The following is a 17,647-nucleotide window of genomic DNA, read 5'->3' as shown; positions in this document are numbered from 1 at the left end:
TCGAAAACATGGACGTATTCCTGGGAGATTCTCAGAAATACCTGAGATAGGAAGGACTCTCTGAGACTGGCTTTGCAAACTCTGGGCACGAATGCTGAATTAAGAGCAGAGAAGTCTTAAAGGCCGGAGAAGCCGGGGACATCAGCCACGTGGGCTGCAGCTTCTCTTGGAGCCAACGATGTGCTTGTCTGGACTGGGTGTGACCCCTCAGGCCCCACTGTACAGTTTCACTGAGCTGCATTTTAGTGTCGAGCCATCAACCACATTGCAGCCTGAGAAATCCGTCTACGGTTAACATGCTGGGAGGTAGTCCCTTACAACCTTACAGGCTCCTTTGGTGGCTCTCTAAGGAGAAACTTCTTCCTGATCTTAGATTAGAAGTAGTTTAACTTCTCCTTATGGCCTGGTTGCATTTTATTTGTTTATTTGCTTTTTCTTTTTTTTCATTTTTAAGTTATAAAATTTTACATGACTGACTTCAGTTGTGTCCAACTCATTGTGACTCTATGGACTGTAGCCTGCCAGGGTCATCTGTCCATGGGATTCTCCAGGCAAGAATACTGGAGTGGGTCTCCATTCCCTTCTCCAGAGGATCTTCCTAACCCAGGGATTGAACCCGTATCTCCTGCAGCTCCTGAATTGCAGGACGATTCCTACCACTGAGCCACTGGGGAAGCCCTATAAAATTTAAAAAATGTGGCAAAGTACACTTAACATAGAATTTACCATCTTAACCATTTTTAGGTTTACAGTTCAGTGGCATTAAGTACATTCATCATGTCATGCAACCATGACCACTGTCCATCTTGTAACTGTTTTCTTCCCAGATTGCAGCCCTGTACCCATTAAACATTAACTTCCTGTTTCCTTCTCCCTCAGCCACTGGAAACCACCATTCTACTTTCTGTCTCAATGAATCTGACTACTTCATGTAACTCATCAGTGGAATCATACAGTATTTATCCTCTTGTGACTCGCTTATTTCACAGGCCTGGTTTGTTTTTCTCTTATTATGGTCACTGAATTCTCGAAAAAATTGGATCCTCCCTACGCCCACCCTCAACTTTTTGTTTGATCATAGCAACTAGAAAACAAGGTCAAATCTATGCCTGATTGGGATTTTTGTTAGAGTTTCATCTTTTATTCCATTTTCTTTTTATTTCTAACCTACTTGTAGTTTATCATACATGCATTCTGCTGAAAGTGTCTCCAGTCCACTTTGAAACAAGGAAGGGCATACATTTAAAATACCCACAAGTAGGTAATGGAAAAATTTAGGGGATCGGGCCAAACCCCTCAGTGAAGTCTGGTCTCCAGGCCAGCAGGATGCTGGTCCCTGTGGTTGGGGCCATCCTGCAGAGATGTGCATGGTGCTATAGCCTCCGGGAGCTTGGCAGGCCACTGCTGGTCTCTTCACCAACTCCCTCTTCTCTGAAGTCAGTGCATTCAGGCCATGGCTTCAAAGCCCAAGAACTTTTTTTTAAAAAACAGATGTACAAGCACCACCTACCTCCCTCAGGGACTCCACTTAGCACTTTCTCTCCAAAGTGAAAGCTTTGCATGCTGGTGTGGGCTAGCCACTTGGACCGGGGTGCAGAGGAAGTTAGGGGGTAGGCTTAGGGCTGAGCCTGGGGTTGGAGATGAGGGGTACGGCTTGAAGGAAGGAATGTCAAGGCTATTTAAAGCTAATGCCACCAAGTTAGGACCTGAGTTATTTTTATTGGAGTTATATTTCCACATGAGAGATTTGTTGGTAACCCTTAGGCTCTGAGAAGTCCATTTCTTTTGGCTCATCCTGGGCCCTCCTCATAAGTCTGATCCAGTGTGGATAGGGTCCACAGGGCTTCTCCTCATAACCTTCACCACCTTCAAACCTCCTTGATACACATTGTCTAACTTCAAGAAGGTTATCCATGCAGGCCACAAGCAGGACAGGTCTCCAAACGCTATAAGGGTTGAAGCGGGGAGTCTGTGGTCAGAAGACTCCCAAACCCCTCTCCGCCACTCGCCAGCAATGTGGCAAGCCACTTCACCTCTCTGAAACTCCATCTGCTCCTCTGTTAACTGCGGACGGTAATCCCTTTTTCTCTGAACTATCGTCAGATTAAAAACATCCTTAATAACATGTTATTATTGTAATAATTCTTCTGGAGAACAACTGTTTATTATACATGATCACCTGAATTTTTAGCTGGCACCCAGCTCTTCTGCACCAATTTTATCTTTGTCTCGTGACCTAATTTTTTAAAGTCTCAGCGCTGATCCTTGAAAGGTTTTCTGGACCACTGGTTTCCAAACCTGGCTGCACATGCAGAGCTTTGAAAGGCATATAATGTGGACACTAAGGAACCAGTGTTTTTAAGTTGCTTTCCTAGTGGTTTGGTTTTGTCCACAGATGGAGTTTGAGTTGCTCTTGCCCTGATCCTCCCTCTGATACCAGGCAAGGATCTTGTTCTTTGTTTCCAGATGGGTGGAAGCCTGGGGGCCTTTCACTGCCCCACTTTCCCATCCTATTCTCTGTAAGAGCTTGCAATGACCAGGCACCCATTCCTCCGTCTCCCAGCCTGTAGCTCTACCCTCCTTCGGGAGGTTAGTTTAGCCCTTTGTCTCTCTTGTGATTCTCTGGGGCTCCACTCTTAACTCCAGCCCTTCCTTCCTTCCCCACACTTTCTCGCATCTGGAGTTTGGGTTTATTTTTCTTCCTGCCTAACTACTTCTAATATACTAAGTCAATAAACAGATTCTCTGTGGTTACATATGGCAAACAGCTGAAATTTACAGTTGAGGGTAAAATTTCCTCATTTAGGGGGGAAAAATCATTTCACAGATTTAAAAAGTGGTCATTCTGATCTCCAGAGCAAATAAAAGTGTTTTATAACCTTCCACAAAAGCTTATGCCTTGATTAAATTTTTATTATGAATTACTAATTAGAACAAGGAAACACATAGTCCTAAACTTTTGCTTAAATTTGCTCCAGATTGAGATACAAACCGAAGGTGGCAAGAAACCCTGAAGGGGAGGTTTAATGATGAGCGACTCACATAAACTATCCGAGCACTTTCATCTGCCAAAGGCTGCAAACCAGTCAGTAAACCAGCCCACGTGGTCAGGCCCAAACAGAGGCCAGTAATGGACCCAGAATCTTCAGCTGTCCTCCTGGGTTCTGTGTTTGGGTTTCATGGGGGTGTTTGGACTTTGGACACATACGCTATTCACTTCATGAATGCTGTGATTAGAGAGGTGGGGGTGGTAGGAAGCGGAGTAGAAAGGCAGCCTGGTGTCTCAGAGTTTGAGTCAGAGGTCAGGGGAAGCGGTCATCATGCTCACGGTTGAGTGATGGACTCAAGAGGGCCATCCAATACAGCTGTACAGGTGGCCTGGAGACAGGGGCCAGTCAGTTCAGTTCAGTTGCTCAGTCGTGTCCGACTCTTTGCGACCCCATGAATTGTTGCACGCCAGGCCTCCCTGTCCATCACCAACTCCTGGAGTTCACTCAAACTCATGTCCATCAAGTCAGTGATGCCATCCAGCCATCTCATCCTCTGTCATCACCTTTTCCTCCTGCCCCCAATCCCTCCCAGCATCAGAGTCTTTTCTAATGACAGGGGCCAGGGAAACAGCAATTCAGCTCATGTTCTCCTTGCCAAGCTTTGCCCCTTGCTGTAGGGCTGTGTCCACTCAGAGGAAGAGGCATCTTTTTCTGATTTGAACAAGGGAGTCATATGCTGGTCAAGCCTTACTTGGAGGCAGATAGTATACTATGGGGTGGATAGGAGGGGTGGGCCTGCCTTCTTCCAGAAGAGGCATCTTTTTCTTAGAATACAGAGGGGTGGTTGGGCATAAGGTGACCTCAGATTTAACCAATAGATGCTAGGGATGCAAACATGAACCAGTGTCTGTCTTCAAGGAGCTCACAGTAACTCAGGGAAGAGAAAAACAAGCAGAGTATTACAACACAGTGGTGAAAAATGAGGTCCTAGAGGTCTATGCACATGACTACCCAACCAGACGGAATTGGACAGGAGAGGATCAGGGAAGCTCTCTTGAGGACGATGTCTCAACGAGTCTTGAAAAGTGGAAGAGGGTTGAGAATGAGGCTGTGAAGAGTGGAAAGGTATTGCAGATAAAGACAACGCATCATGGAAGCAATGGAGGGTGGAGAGAGGTCTTCCTGACCAAAAGGAAGGGATGCTCTCAGAGAAGACATGGCGATGCTGGGAGGCTCCCCACCATGTGTAGTTGTGCTTCAAGCCATTGTCAAATAGAATTTTCTCAAAGAAGAGGTGAGACTCATTCCCTTTCCCCACTGGCCAAGGTTGGAAGGCTTAGGCAAACTGCCAAGTCCCTGCGTGCTTGGCACTAGATGTGCCCCAAGGCTAGTTTCTTCCCCTTCGCCATTTCCTCCTGCACATTCATTTCCAATACGAAAACAGAGGTAAAAGACATAAAGGTGTTGCCAGTGGTAAAGAATCCGCCTGCCAATGAAGCAGATACAAGAGAGGTAGGTTCGATCCCTGGGTTGGGAAGATCCCCTGGAGTAGGAAATGGCAACCCACTCCAGCATTCTTGCCTGGAGAATTCCATGGACAGAGAAGCCTGGTGGGCTACAGTCCATGGGGCAGCACAAAGGTCAGACACGACTAAGCACGCATGTTATGATACCTGGTACATGCACACAGGTGTTTTTACTCAACGAGGAACTAATAAAAATGTGAAACAGAGGGTAATGACTTGGCTTTTTGGCGATGGGCAGCCCCCGGGGATCCTGTGTCCCCATCTCTGAGCTGCTTTCTGAGAGCATGTTGAGGTTGCAGCAAGCAGCTGGCCTCCTTGGATTAACCACTCGGGAGGAAGAGAGGAAAGGACAGCTCTTCAGTAGCCCAGGAAGAAAAGTGTTATCTGCCTATCTTTAGGGGTTCACCATCTCTCTGTGTGGATTTCTAGGCTTCCAGTCATGCATAGAGAAGAGTCTGCATGGAGCCTATGTGGCATGAATTTGTCTCTTGTTTATCCTGAATTCAGCACTCATGGAACATGGCCTGTTGACAGCACTGCTTCCCAGCATGACATCACATAAATAAGTTTGAAGATACTGCTTAATAAGAACTCTGTAAAGATAAGAGAAATGGTAGAAAGAATTGAAGGATGTTGTTTCTTCCCTAATATCTGCCATGAATCACTGCTCACAGGGAAGACAGAGAATAGAGGCACTGGGGCACCAGGCCCCAGAGGGCAGGAGGGCATCGCTTTAGTGTGAGGCTGGGCTGAGAAGGAGGTGGAGGGCTGTGAGGTGGCCTGAAGAGTGGGGTGGCACGGTTAGCCTTTCCTGGCGTCTAGTTTTGTAATCCTCTGTACTGAGTAAATCCATCAGAGTGTTGCATCCACTCATTAGCTAGCACCTAATAAACGCTTACAGTGAGGGCAGCACAGTGGGGGAGCTCTGAGAGAAGACCCTTCTGTCACTACAAAGGAATGACCTCAACCCTCTGGGATTCCTCTTTCCAGAAAAAGGCAGTTCACTCCTCCCTTAGTATCCTGGGGGACTGGTTCCAAGACCAGTATCCAAGATACCAAATATGTGACTATCCAAATCCTGGGATGCGCAAGTCTTTCATATAAAATGGAGTGGTATTTGCAAATAACCTATACACATCTTCCTGTATAATTTAAATCATCTCTAGATTACTTATGATACCTGGAACAACATAAATGCTATGTAAATACTTGCGACAAATTCAGGTTTTGTTTTTCCAAACTTTTTGAAATTTTTTTCCCAAATGCTTTTGATCCACGGTTGGTTGAATTCATGGATGCAGAAGACTGACAGCACTTTCCCCCTGTCCCCTCCTAGAGGAAAGGGAAAATCAGTTCAGTTCAATCACTCAGTCGTGTCCTACTCTTGGCGACCCCATGGACTGCAGCACGCCAGGCTTCCCTGTAAATCATCAACTCCCGGAGCTTGCTCAAACTCACATCCATCAAGTCTGTGATGCCATCCAGCCATCTCATCCTCTGTCATCCGCTTCTCCTCCTGCTGTCAATCTTTCCCAGCATCAGGGTCTTTTCCAATGAGTCAGTTCTTCTCATCAGGTGGCCAAAGTACTGGAGTTACAGCTTCAGCATCAGTCCTTCCAGTGAATATTCAGGACTGGTTTCCTTTAGAATTGACTGCTTTGATCTCCTTACAGTCCAAGGGTCTCTCAAGAGCCTTATCCAACACCACAGTTCAAAAGCATCAATTCTTCAACACAGAGAAAATAAGGCGCACGATTAGGGAGAAAAGACTCTTGAGAAAACAGTGCTTTTTTCTTTTCTTATGAAAGTTCTTTCCTGGAATGTAGCTCAATTACAGGTCCCCAAGAAGGCAATGGCACCCCACTCCAGTACTCTTGCCTGGAAAATCCCATGGACGGAGGAGGCTGGAAGGCCTCCATGGGGTTGCTGAGGGTCAGATGCGACTGAGCGACTTCCCTTTCACTTTTCACGTTCATGCATTGGAGAAGGAAATGGCAACCCACTCTAGTGTTCTTGCCTGGAGAATCAAAGGGACGGGGGAGCCTGGTGGGCTGCCGTCTATGGGTTCGCACAGAGTTGGACACGACTGAAGTGACTTAGCAACAAGGGTTCCTCAGGTGGCTCCGTGGTAAAGAATCTGCCTGCCAATGCAGGAGATGCAGGTTCGATTCCTGGGGGAAGAAGATCCCCTGGAGAAGGAAAGGGCAACCCACTCCAGTATTCTTGCCTGGAAAATTCCATGGACAGAGGAGCCTGGTGGGCTACAGTCCATGGGGTTGCATAGAGTCAAACATGACTGAGCAACTGAGCGGTGAGCATGCAATGCACATGCAGATGGGTCCCCAAAAGGTCCCTGTAGGATTTTTTTTTGGTAAGAGATGGTGTCAGGTTGGGGCTTTAGGGCAGGTGATAAAGACTTTTGGTGGCCACCCTGCTGAGCCCATTGCTTCCCTAATGGGAGCCTCTTCTTCAGGGCTGGGTGTGAGGGAGTTGGTTTTAAGGGTGGGGCTGTCTCAGCACCTGACCCCCAGTGATCTTTTTGGAGGAAGACTCCAGCCAAGCCCCAGCAGAACATTGCAGAAGCTGAGGAGTCTGCTGGCGGGAAGGTAGAAGAGTGGAAGGGGGGAATGGGCAGTGGATGTCTCACTTCTTAAAGACAGATGGAAAATAAAAGGCCTGTCTGCAGCCTATGGAAAGTGCTTGATGGTCCTCTCTGCAGGGCTTCTTTGTGAGGTGATGCTCTCCCAGAGCCAGTCGGAAAGAGTCTGAGGATGGAGGGATGTGACCACGGAATGAGAGAGGAATGTCAGGAAATGAGTCGAGGCTGGGAAGGGAACTGAGGAAGACTCTAAGTGAGGGACATGGTACTTCAGTGAAGACTGTGACCTCTGAAACCCTAAAGGGTACCGGCTGGTTTGATTCTGGCCCATGAAGTGGCTCAGTAGGGTCTTAGAAATTATTTAGCTTTAAGCCCTCAGTTTATAGTTGAGGAAACAGATCCAGAGTAGTCTGAACTTGCCGTTGGTCACATGGTAAGTCTGTGGCCCCGTAGGGCCCAAGATCTAAGCTGCAGTTCCTGGTCTTATCTTTGCTGGGGACATTTGAAGTTCCTTTAGCTTGCCCCTCTGAGGTAGGGGAAAAGCCCATGAAGAAAACTTTGACCTCAGAGTCAGATGATCTTGGGTTGGGGTTCCTACTTCACCAACATGTTTCCCTAGCCTTTTCAGACAAGGACAGAGCTCCAACCCCTGGCTTTCAGGCTGGTGACCAGCCAAAGGTCAGTGGGAAGAGGGGGTTCAAAGCTGATTTGGACCCTTTGGCGTGTCTTTTCAAGGTGGCAGTTACTGGGCAACATAACTCTTGAGGATGAGATAAACTATCTCAGATAGGAAGGGTTTATCTGTGAGGTTATTGCAAATATGCCTGACTCCTTAATCTAGTTCTGTCCAGATCTAAACTGGTAGCCAGATAAACTGTTTGCTGTCTGATTTCATGTATTTATCAAGTCTAAACAGTGATCAGAGGCAATTATCCTCTCCCAGAGGCCAGGGGCTCAAGAGCTAAGCAGCGCCCTGCAGACCTGGTTTCTGCTACAGACCCATAAGCTGTCACTCCAGCCCCTGCAGATTTTCTCTGCTTTCCCCACAATCCTAAATTTCAAAGGAGGTTTGATGTTCTAACGGATCTGTTTTGGTGTTCTCTTGCCCATAACTGAAAATAAAATCCCATGGTTTTTATAGGTGGATGAATCCTTTTTAAAGCCCCTTTTGTTACCACCATGGGGTTTGTGAGCACTAAAAGTGGGTTTTTAGGGACTAGAGAGACCTTAGATCAGACTTTGCTGATTGTGGAAGGGACCAACTGACACTAGGCACAGCCCCTTCATTCTGTAGATGGGAAGCCAAAGCACAGAGGGATTCAATGCTTTAAGTAAAAGGAATGTGCTCTTTACAGTTGGGTAGACCTGAGCTTGAAGCTTGGGTTTGACACTGACCTGCTCTTTCACCTTGGGTAACCTGGAGCCCCTAACTGCCTCGTCTATCATGTGGAGGTAACAATTCAGACCTCATAGCATTGTTGTGAGAAGTAAAATTGGTTGCTCCCTGGTCAAGGTCACACAGATAATTGCAGGCAGAGCCAATATGAGGACCCCAGTATCCTGGCTCCCAGACCTGTCTTCTTTCCATTACACTGCAGGATTCTATGGAGAAGGCAATGGCACCCCACTCCAGTACTCTTGCCTGGAAAATCCCATGGACAGAGGAGCCTGGTAGGCTGCAGTCCATGGGGTCGCTAAGAGTCAGACACGACTGAGCGACTTCACTTTCACTTTTCACTTTTACGCATTGGAGAAGGAAATGGCAACCCACTCCAGTGTTCTTGCCTGGAGAATCCCAGGGATGGGGGAGCCTAGTGGGCTTCCGTCTATGGGGTCGCACAGAGTCGGACACGACTGTAGTGACTTAGCAGCAGGATTCTTTCTGGAGGTCTTTGGCCATAAAATCAAAAGTAATAGTTCATCTTTGTCCCACCCAATTCAGTGTTTCTCAGAGGTAGCCCCTCCAGATGGTCTTAAGCTCAGTTCTTCCCTGGACTCTATATAATGACAGCATCTATATTTTTTTCACAATGAATTAATAATTGACTTGCCATTGTATTTAGAGAAAACCAGATATCACCTCATGGATGTCTCATGGAGAGGGAGCATCGTTTATTCCACTTATTCTGAAAAATTTTCTACTTAGTTTTGGAGGCAGCAGGAACAGGGATCTTGGGAAACTTTCTGCTCAGCCAGAGGATATTACTGGTCCACAGGATGACCGGTCTAGTTCAAAGTCGGGGCCTAAGGATGAAATCCCAGGACTGGAGTCAGCCTGTTCTGCAGCCCTCGCCAGGCGTTGTCTCCGCCTCAGACACTAGGTGGCGCCAAAGACACATCCTCGCGGCGCGAGGCGCGGTCGCAGCCTGGGAGGACTCGCCTTGGCGCCGCGGAATTCTCCGGGTTTCCACGCAGGGTCAGGGTTCCTTCCGGCTGGCCACCTCTCGCCACAGTGTCCTCCCATCAAAAGGACGGCTACTTTCTGGGGAAAGGCCTAGGTTGTGCTGCCGGGCGATGGGAGTCATGCCCCATTTGGTGTTAGGATCCTCCAGTTCAACATTATAAACACCAAAGGGCTAAGCTTGTTTGCTCCTCATCCGTCGTCCCAACCCCACCTCCCCCACCCCCGCCCCTCCTGTGTTATTAACGGTTCATTTGCTTTGAGTGGCATCGTTACGAAGGTTTGGGGGTGCTAAATATACCTCCCCATCTTTCTATTTTTAAAAGGCTGCAGACGTGACACAAATTATGCTCGCATGACGGGCGCCTCCGAGTTGGCCTAGAGAGGTTGCCGTGGGGACTGTGCAGCAGGAGGGAGTCTGCCTGGCGAGGATGTCACGTTGCTCTTCAGCCAGGTGCGTCCTGTACCCCAGTCTCCTCCGGCCCTGCCGTCGCGAGCGCCCCCTGGAGGCTGGCGGGGGAGTCGGGCACGGGCGCGGCCTCCACTTTTCTGTTCCCTTTCTGGGGATGCTGCAGAGATTCCCAGTGGCCTCTCAAATCGCGATAAAGTTTCCCCACTTCAAAGGCAACTGCAGTCCTTTCACGTCCCGGTCTGCATCGTCCTTTCCACCTCTCCCGTTTCTTCTGCCCCATCCAGACAAATGGCTTCCCGGCCCCACCGGGTTCCCTGCTGGTCCCAGCTCCCCCTCGCGCCTCCAGGTCTCGGCTCCTCCTCCAAAGACCCCCTCGCGGGTCTTGACCCCTTGTGCACTGAGCCAGGGGGGATCCGGGGCCCTTCCCCACACCATGGCGTCCCTCCATTCCAATCAGGAATTAAGCCACATTTGGTCCCTTTCCTTTCTACTCAAGGCAGAAAGCACACTTCAGGTATCTCTTTCTTGTGTACTAGGGCCATCAGGTCTGGTAGTGATTTGAGAATAAGGGTAGTTTCATTTCTTTTTTCTTTCTTTTTTTCTGCCCCAGAAGTTGCCTCTTTAACTAATAAATACAGTGCCCTAGGAGGAGTGCAGGCCTGGAAAGCTGATGGCAATTTCAACTACATTAAGCTTCAGCTGTGAGGCCAAGTGGACGCTAGACAGAGCGTGAAGAGTTGGCAGAAGAAAAAGGGAAAGAGAGAACCAGGAAGGGTTACAGGAGCAAAGGCCCCGTGTTTGCAGGTCTTAGGATGTCGAAATCCTGCCGCTGGCTCTAAAAGCCTTGGCGTCGTGGGTAAATTGCTTGATTTCTTGATCCTTGGTTTCCTGGCCTGTAAAATGGGAATACTACTGCCTACCTCATAGAGTAGTGGTGAAGATTATAAACTAATATGTAGGCAAAGTGCCCTCTGGGCAGATAAAGATGGCTGAAATATGATAGCTGTTAGCATGATCAAATTGAAGCCATTGCTTTAATTTCTAACCAAACTGACTTTACAGACATCCAGAAGTATCTGCTTTTCTCCTCTTGTTTGGCATAAGGAATAACTTTCCCTGAATTTTGAGTGTATTCCTTTGTTTTATGGGCTATGATGTCCTCTCCTTGCTAGAAAGGAAGGGAGGGTAACTGGCTCCCCACCCTCCAAGACTCTTGAAAAGGAATTCCTGATGTAGCCATGCCACTGGGAATAAATGATGTAACTCGGGGGCATGTCAGTTTACTCAGGTGTACCATGGGGATTTCACATAGGCCTCTCCCTTCCAGAAAATATTTTGGGACACCAAATATTGGTGTACCATTTAATGGGAATGTTCCTGCGTGTGGCAGCAAGTCCATGTCTTGCTGCTGCTGCTGCTAAGTCGCTTCAGTCGTGTCCGACTCTGTGCAACCCCATAGACGGCAGCCCACCAGGCTCCCCCGTCCCTGGGATTCTCCAGGCAAGAACACTGGAGTGGGTTGCCATTTCCTTCTCCAAAGCATGCAAGTGAAAAGTGAAAGTGAAGTCGCTTAGTCGTATCCGACTCCTAGAGACCCCATGGACTGCAGCCCACCAGGCTCCTCCATCCACGGGATTTTCCAGACAAGAGTACTGGAGTGGGGTGCCATTGCCTTCTCCGAGTCCATGTCTTGGCTTCTGGTGAAAGTTGGGGTTTGTAAACTGAGCTCATTTATGAATAAATAATACAAACATGATTGATGCAGCTAGCTGTCCTCTAGTGCTTGTGACTCAGTTTATTCATGCTCTGCAACAGATGGCTCCTTTGCTCACCAGCAGCCTTAAACAGTGTTTCATTAAAACTGGCTTCACGATTATTAAAAGACAGCCCAATCAAAAGCTATACATTCCTCCTGTATGTCTGTATACACGGAGCCATATATATGACACACATTTCTAAGTGTGTGTATGCACATGCATGTGTGTATGTGTATGTATGTATTTGTGTGGGTATATGCTTAGTAATTTAATTAAATGGCATAAATTCTTGGGGAAAATACCCAGGAACTGGCTCCCTTTCTGTTGCTAGATCAGAGTAGAGGGCACTTCCTGAGGGCGTGACGCCAGTGGCTTCTCACTCACTCCACAGTAGACTCCACAGAGCCCTGTCCCAGTGTTGAGAGTCACAGTCTTGGGACAGGCAAATTTTAACTTGCTCTGCTCTCAGGACGTCCCTTTTCTTCTCAGCAGTATAGAGGTGCTTGGGCTGGGAAGTGTGTGTGTGTGTGTGTTGCGGCGGGGTGGGGGGAAGTGTCCTTGCAAAAAGAGACATGGCCTCCGGGCTTTCGTTTCTGGGGCTGGCTGTCTAGCTTTCCTAATGAGCAAATATGTTCTCTTTAAGGAAACAAACAAACAAAGCAAAAACATCTATTCATCTGGATTTTATTCATTTGTTTTAAATACAAACAAAAGGAGAGAGGAGACATGGTTATTTCTGCAGCAACTATTTCAAATGCAACTTATTCCATCGCTCCAGGTGTTCCAATGGTGTTTGTCACCGTAAGACCCACGGGGCTAGTTCCGACCATTATACTGTAAGGCTTTCTTTCTTTCCAAAATTCCCTGCGTTCCTTTAAGGCCCATTTAGCTGCGGGTTTTGTTTATTCTCCCAGCAATCAGCATTTAAAATAAGATAAACAAGCATTTTTCCTGGTCTGTGAATCCCCACCGGCCAGCCTCCACCTGCACACCTGAAGTCAATGGGTCCAATTGAATTTCTTGGTAACCCATATCCCCTTCAGAGACCGGCTCCCTCCGTATACCAAGCTGGAAATAGAGAGCTTAAGCAGGGCAAATGTAATTTTAAGAATTGCTAATGATGCTAGGAATCTGCAGTGCAATTAGCATCATTGAATTTGGCGCTCCTCCGAAGGCACAGAACTCCTTGCCATCCTGCAGTGGCAGCAGCGGCAAGTGCCTCCTCGCATGCCTGGGCGGCCGGGGGTGCTGGCAGCCGCTTTGCACCCAAGTAGGAGCATTTGGTTAGGCTTCCTCTCTCTCTCTCTTTCTCTCTCTCTCTCTCTCTCTCTCTCTCTCTCTCAGCTACTGACTCCTTTGTCTCTTTTCTGACTTGCAGAGGGATGGATATGTGCATTCGTTATATTCTTAGCACTCAGTCCCCCAGTGCGTGCGTGTGTTCATGCTAAGTCACTTCAGTCATGTCCAGCCCTTTGCGACCCCATGGACTGTAGCCTGCCAGGCTCCTCTGTCCATGGGATTCTCCAGGCAAGAATACTGGAATGGGTTGCCATGCCTTTTGCCAGGGGATCTTTCTGACCCAGTGATCAAAGCCACATCTCTTATGTTTCCTGCATTGGAGGTGAGTTCTTTATCACTAGTGCATCTGGGAAGCCCTCAATCCCCCAGTGGAGTCACTCTATTTTCAGGGTAACTGGGGTCCCTGCTGTATGAATTCACTTTGCTCCCTTGGATTTCAGTGCTCCAGTTCAACCAGTGTTCCCCCTGTCCTGGAAACCCCAGTAATTCTGAAGCTGTTCATTGGCACGTCACATCTTAGCGGTTGGGGCACCCTCTGACCCCACATAACCACTGTAAGATATACTCTCGCTTTCTCTTTCCTTCTCTAACTTCCCTTTCTTTGCTGCTTTCTAAGGTTCAGAGGTAGTAGGAAGAGTTAAACGTAGCAATAGGAAGGGAGCCAGGAGAAGAGAGGGAGTGAGAAAGCAAAAAAAAAAGAGAGAAAATGAATGATTGGATTCAAAATAAACCTTTACTTTTTCATAAGGAAATTATTTTTGCTCTCAGGAAAAATAGCGTGGGCCAGGCATGGAAACCATGTTAGCTGGCTAAGAGGTTGCTGAATGCAGAATTTGATCTTGGTGGGTCTGTTCAGTTTAGCAAAGGTTTTGGCTCTGGGGATCCTCTTTCAGATATGGAGGCCCAAATCAGAAGCACATAGAGGGGAGCTGTTCTTCCCAGATTCCAGATGTGTCTGTGAGACAACACATTCTGGGGCAAATTGATTTCACCCTGGGGAAACTGGAGATTTTTCAAAGTTATGTCTGCAGAGCTGGCTAATGCAATTCCCCATTAGTGCATTAAAGTGTGCCCTTATTAATTCAAACATAAAGGCAACAAAATAAGCTGTTAAATTTAAAATATAATACATATATAATGAGGAGAATGTGTGAAAGCCTTATTCAAATGAAAATACAGAAGTGTTTGAACTACTGAGGTATCTTTTGTATTGAATTATGAGCATATGTAATAGATTTAATTATTAATTTCCCCATTGTTCTATGCACACAGACAGGGTTCAAGGCACAGTCATTCTCTGGCTTTCATAGATCTAATTTGTATAATTATTGCCTGAATAAAGAATTGCTCCAATTCCTAGCTCTCTTTCTTTCTTCCCCCTTTCTAAATAGTATTTCAATGCCGCATTCCAAAAGGGGAACACCTGCCACTTCTTCAAAGTCAGCTGATCATTTGGAATGATGGACGGCACGGCTGCCGATGACGTTCCCCTTTCAAGTCTCTTTGTCTAAGTGAATTATCGTGCATCCTTTTAATTTTATTGAACAAATTACATTTGTCAAGGTCTATCTTTGTAAATAAATGATAACTAGAGACACATGGATGCGTATTTCTGCTGTTCAAGGGCTCTTGTTCCATTTCTGGAAGCCAGATGAACATGGAACAAAGGAGAAACTTTCCTCTAAAAGCAATTATCTTTCTGCATTCCCATCAGTATAATTATATTGCAGGGAATTTTAAGAAGCTGTAGAAGTAGAATTGAATGCTTAAAACTGTGTTTGCTGAATTGCTATGCAAAAGTTGAGCAGGCTGTATTACATCACACGAAATAGTCTAACTCTCTTCTGGCCACATTTCTCCAAGTTTAGAGTGGGCCAGAGGCTGGGGACAGTGTGGAGAGGGGGTGTCGGGGAGGTAGGTCAGATTTAGGGGTTCATGTGTTTCTTGAAAGGAATGTTTAATGACATTTATAAACACTGAGGGCTGTAAGCAAGCAGACTGGAGATATACACAATGAAAGTACCCATTTCTGGTCTATTTGGAAAGCTTCTGATTTGCCGTTTTCCCTCAACCTGGAGCAGAAACATAGAAACTTATTAACTAATCCATTAATGGTGGTGAAATAAGAAGGGGATTCTTCATGAAATCATGGGAGAAGCACATACATTGCCCCCCAAATCCAGTGAGCAGCTGGTTTAGAGAGATATTGAATGTGGTTTGTGTGGCTGCTGTGTCAATACTGCATGTCAACAAGGATCATTTCTTCATCACTGTCTCCCACAGACTTTAGTGAAGTAAACTGTATTGTCTCATCATTGATGGCTATCCATCAGGCTCATCTCTCCCCTTCCCAATTTTTACCAAACTACCTGATGGCCATTTGGGTTAGGGGGGAACACCTGTGTGAAATGAAGATGGAGCATGCCAGAACCATGGGTTGGCTTAGGACTGGGCTGGCAGGCTTTAAGTTATTAGACAACTGAATGTATAACACTTTAGAGATCCTGAAAAAAGAAACCCAGAGGCAGAGATGACCTTATATTTTCAAAGAGAGATGGATGGGTACTGTAATGACCTATATGGGAAAATAATTTATATAAAAAAGAATGCATATATGTATATGTATAATTGATTCACTTTGCCGTACATCTGAAACCAATACAACACTGAAAACAATTATACTCCAATAAAAAATTAAAAAACAAAATAAAAACAGGTGGGTAAAAGGGTGGGTTAAAAGCCAGGAAATAACATTTCTCATTCACAGGAGATTATGGAGCTGTGGAAGGATCATGGGCCTGCTGGTTGGATTTAGGAGCAGGTGTTCATTGGAAGGAATGATGCTAAAGCTGAAACTCCAGTCCTTTGGCCACCTCCATGCGAAGAGTTGACTCATTGGAAAAGACTCTGATGCTGGGAGGGATTGGGGGCAGGAGGAGAAGGGGACGACAGAGGATGAGATGGCTGGATGGCATCACCGACTCGACGGACATGAGTTTGAGTAAACTCTGGGAGTTGGTGATGGACAGGGAGGCCTAGCGTGTTGCAGTTCATGGGGTTGCAAAGAGTTGGACACGACTGAGCGACTGAACTGACTGACGGCCTCCTGCAACTACCGGAGGGGTCTGGACCAGATGATCCAATAACCTATGTTGGAATTCTTGGTCCAAGACTATGAACCCCATTGTATGGGGCATGGATCTCCATGGGAAAGTGGTGGAGGGAAGATCCAAGTACTGGGCCTGAGTAACTAGAGCTTTAAGAATATGCTGAAAAGTTAAAATGATTTATTTCCTTAACAAATGAGTCAAGTGTTTTGTATCTCCAATTTCTGTGTCTGAGGTTTGGTTTGGCGAGAGCTGAAATCCAAGGGATCACTGAAAGTAACATGGTCAGAAAGTGGTAGGTCTATAAAATAGGCTGAAAATGGTACCTTGGACATCTTTGTGATGGAAAAGACTCCTCTCTCAGGAGAAGACATAAGACTGACTGACATATGACTTGTGTCATTCAGAGCATGTCACCAAGCAGGCGGTGAAGGGGATGGGCAGAGAGAGGCAGCATGTCTGAGTTAGAAATGAATTCAGTTGCCCCCCCACCCCCAGAGTACCTGGTGCTGGAATAGAATGTTACCTAAGACATAGTCCCTGTTTTCGGAACCAGGTTGCATAAGTCTGATGGGGAGAGGTCAGGTAGGAACATCAGTGATTATCGGACAGAAAGATAAGGGACATGACAAGGTTCTGGTCAGGGGTTGGTTTGCTATGTGAGCACAGTAGAGGAGCACCAACTCAGCCTGGTAGGGCTGGAGGTGTTCAGCAAAAGCCATGGAAAAAAGTGAAGCTTGAGTAGACATAGAAAAAAGTGGGGGGAAGGGGAGTGGTAATGGAGGGAAGGATATGTGAGGACCAATGACAGAAAGCAGCCAGGCATGTTCAGGAAGCTGCTAATATGCCAAGATGACTAAGAAGGAGGGTGAGAGTGGGCGAGTGGTAGAGGATGTACCAGACAAGGCAGAGTATGGAGTCCTTGCCAGGAGGCAGCATTTTATGCTGCACATTATAGGAAAGCATTGAAGGAGTCTCACAGCTGAGTGAGATGATCAAGCTTGGGAAGGCTCACATTGGGAGTCAGGACAAGCCATTGGGGTCCAGTGCAAAATGAAAAGTGAGACCTCCTATTCAAAGCCAAGAAAAAGTTGTGCTGCCAAAGGTACTAAAGTATAGAGCTTTCCCCCTTTATACTCAGTAGTCTCTCAACTTGTCATGGTGTTTTTTAGAAATTTGCCATTTAGTGTCACCTTCCGCAGGCCCAGAGATGCTTGTGTGGAAAGTGCAGACCCTCCCAGGAGCCTGGGGCCCTATCTCCCAAGACTTGGGACACTGGTGGCCCACTGGTGGCCCACTGTTGGCTGGGCGTCTCCCTGAGGAGCTGCCAGACCAATGTGCTGTGGCCACCTACGGGTGGGAAAGTGAAGCTGGCATCTCCCCTTCCCAGGGACCGGTGCCCCCAACGGTACTGTGATGTGTATGTCGGGATTCACTAGGTCTCTGGGCCTGGGGTGGTCACAAGGCTTACCTGCATTATTGTGTTTGTAGCCCAGTCATATCCGACTCTTGGCAACCCCATGGACTGTAGCCTGCCAGCCTCCGCGGTCCGTGGA

The 17,647-nt window shown here is 47.1% G+C and overlaps 1 long non-coding RNA gene and 1 pseudogene across 1 annotated transcript; one reads left to right on the top strand and one right to left on the bottom strand.

Annotated features, from left to right (window-relative positions):
• Nucleotides 1–241, bottom strand: part of LOC109556101 (POTE ankyrin domain family member A-like) — a 29,247-nt pseudogene extending 29,006 nt beyond the window's left edge.
• Nucleotides 242–12,099: 11,858 nt separating this feature from the next.
• LOC139180000 (uncharacterized) lies at nucleotides 12,100–14,572 on the top strand. The gene is made up of 3 exons (XR_011564319.1): nucleotides 12,100–12,184; nucleotides 12,329–12,521; nucleotides 14,376–14,572. It is a non-coding gene; the product is annotated as an uncharacterized lncRNA (long non-coding RNA).
• Nucleotides 14,573–17,647: the final 3,075 nt, after the last annotated feature.

This window comes from Bos indicus, chromosome 3, assembly GCF_029378745.1.
Source record: "Bos indicus isolate NIAB-ARS_2022 breed Sahiwal x Tharparkar chromosome 3, NIAB-ARS_B.indTharparkar_mat_pri_1.0, whole genome shotgun sequence".
NCBI classification, from domain to species: domain Eukaryota; kingdom Metazoa; phylum Chordata; class Mammalia; order Artiodactyla; family Bovidae; genus Bos; species Bos indicus.
The sequence above is the reverse complement of the archived record's forward strand: the minus strand, read 5'-3'. Positions and strand labels throughout refer to the sequence as shown.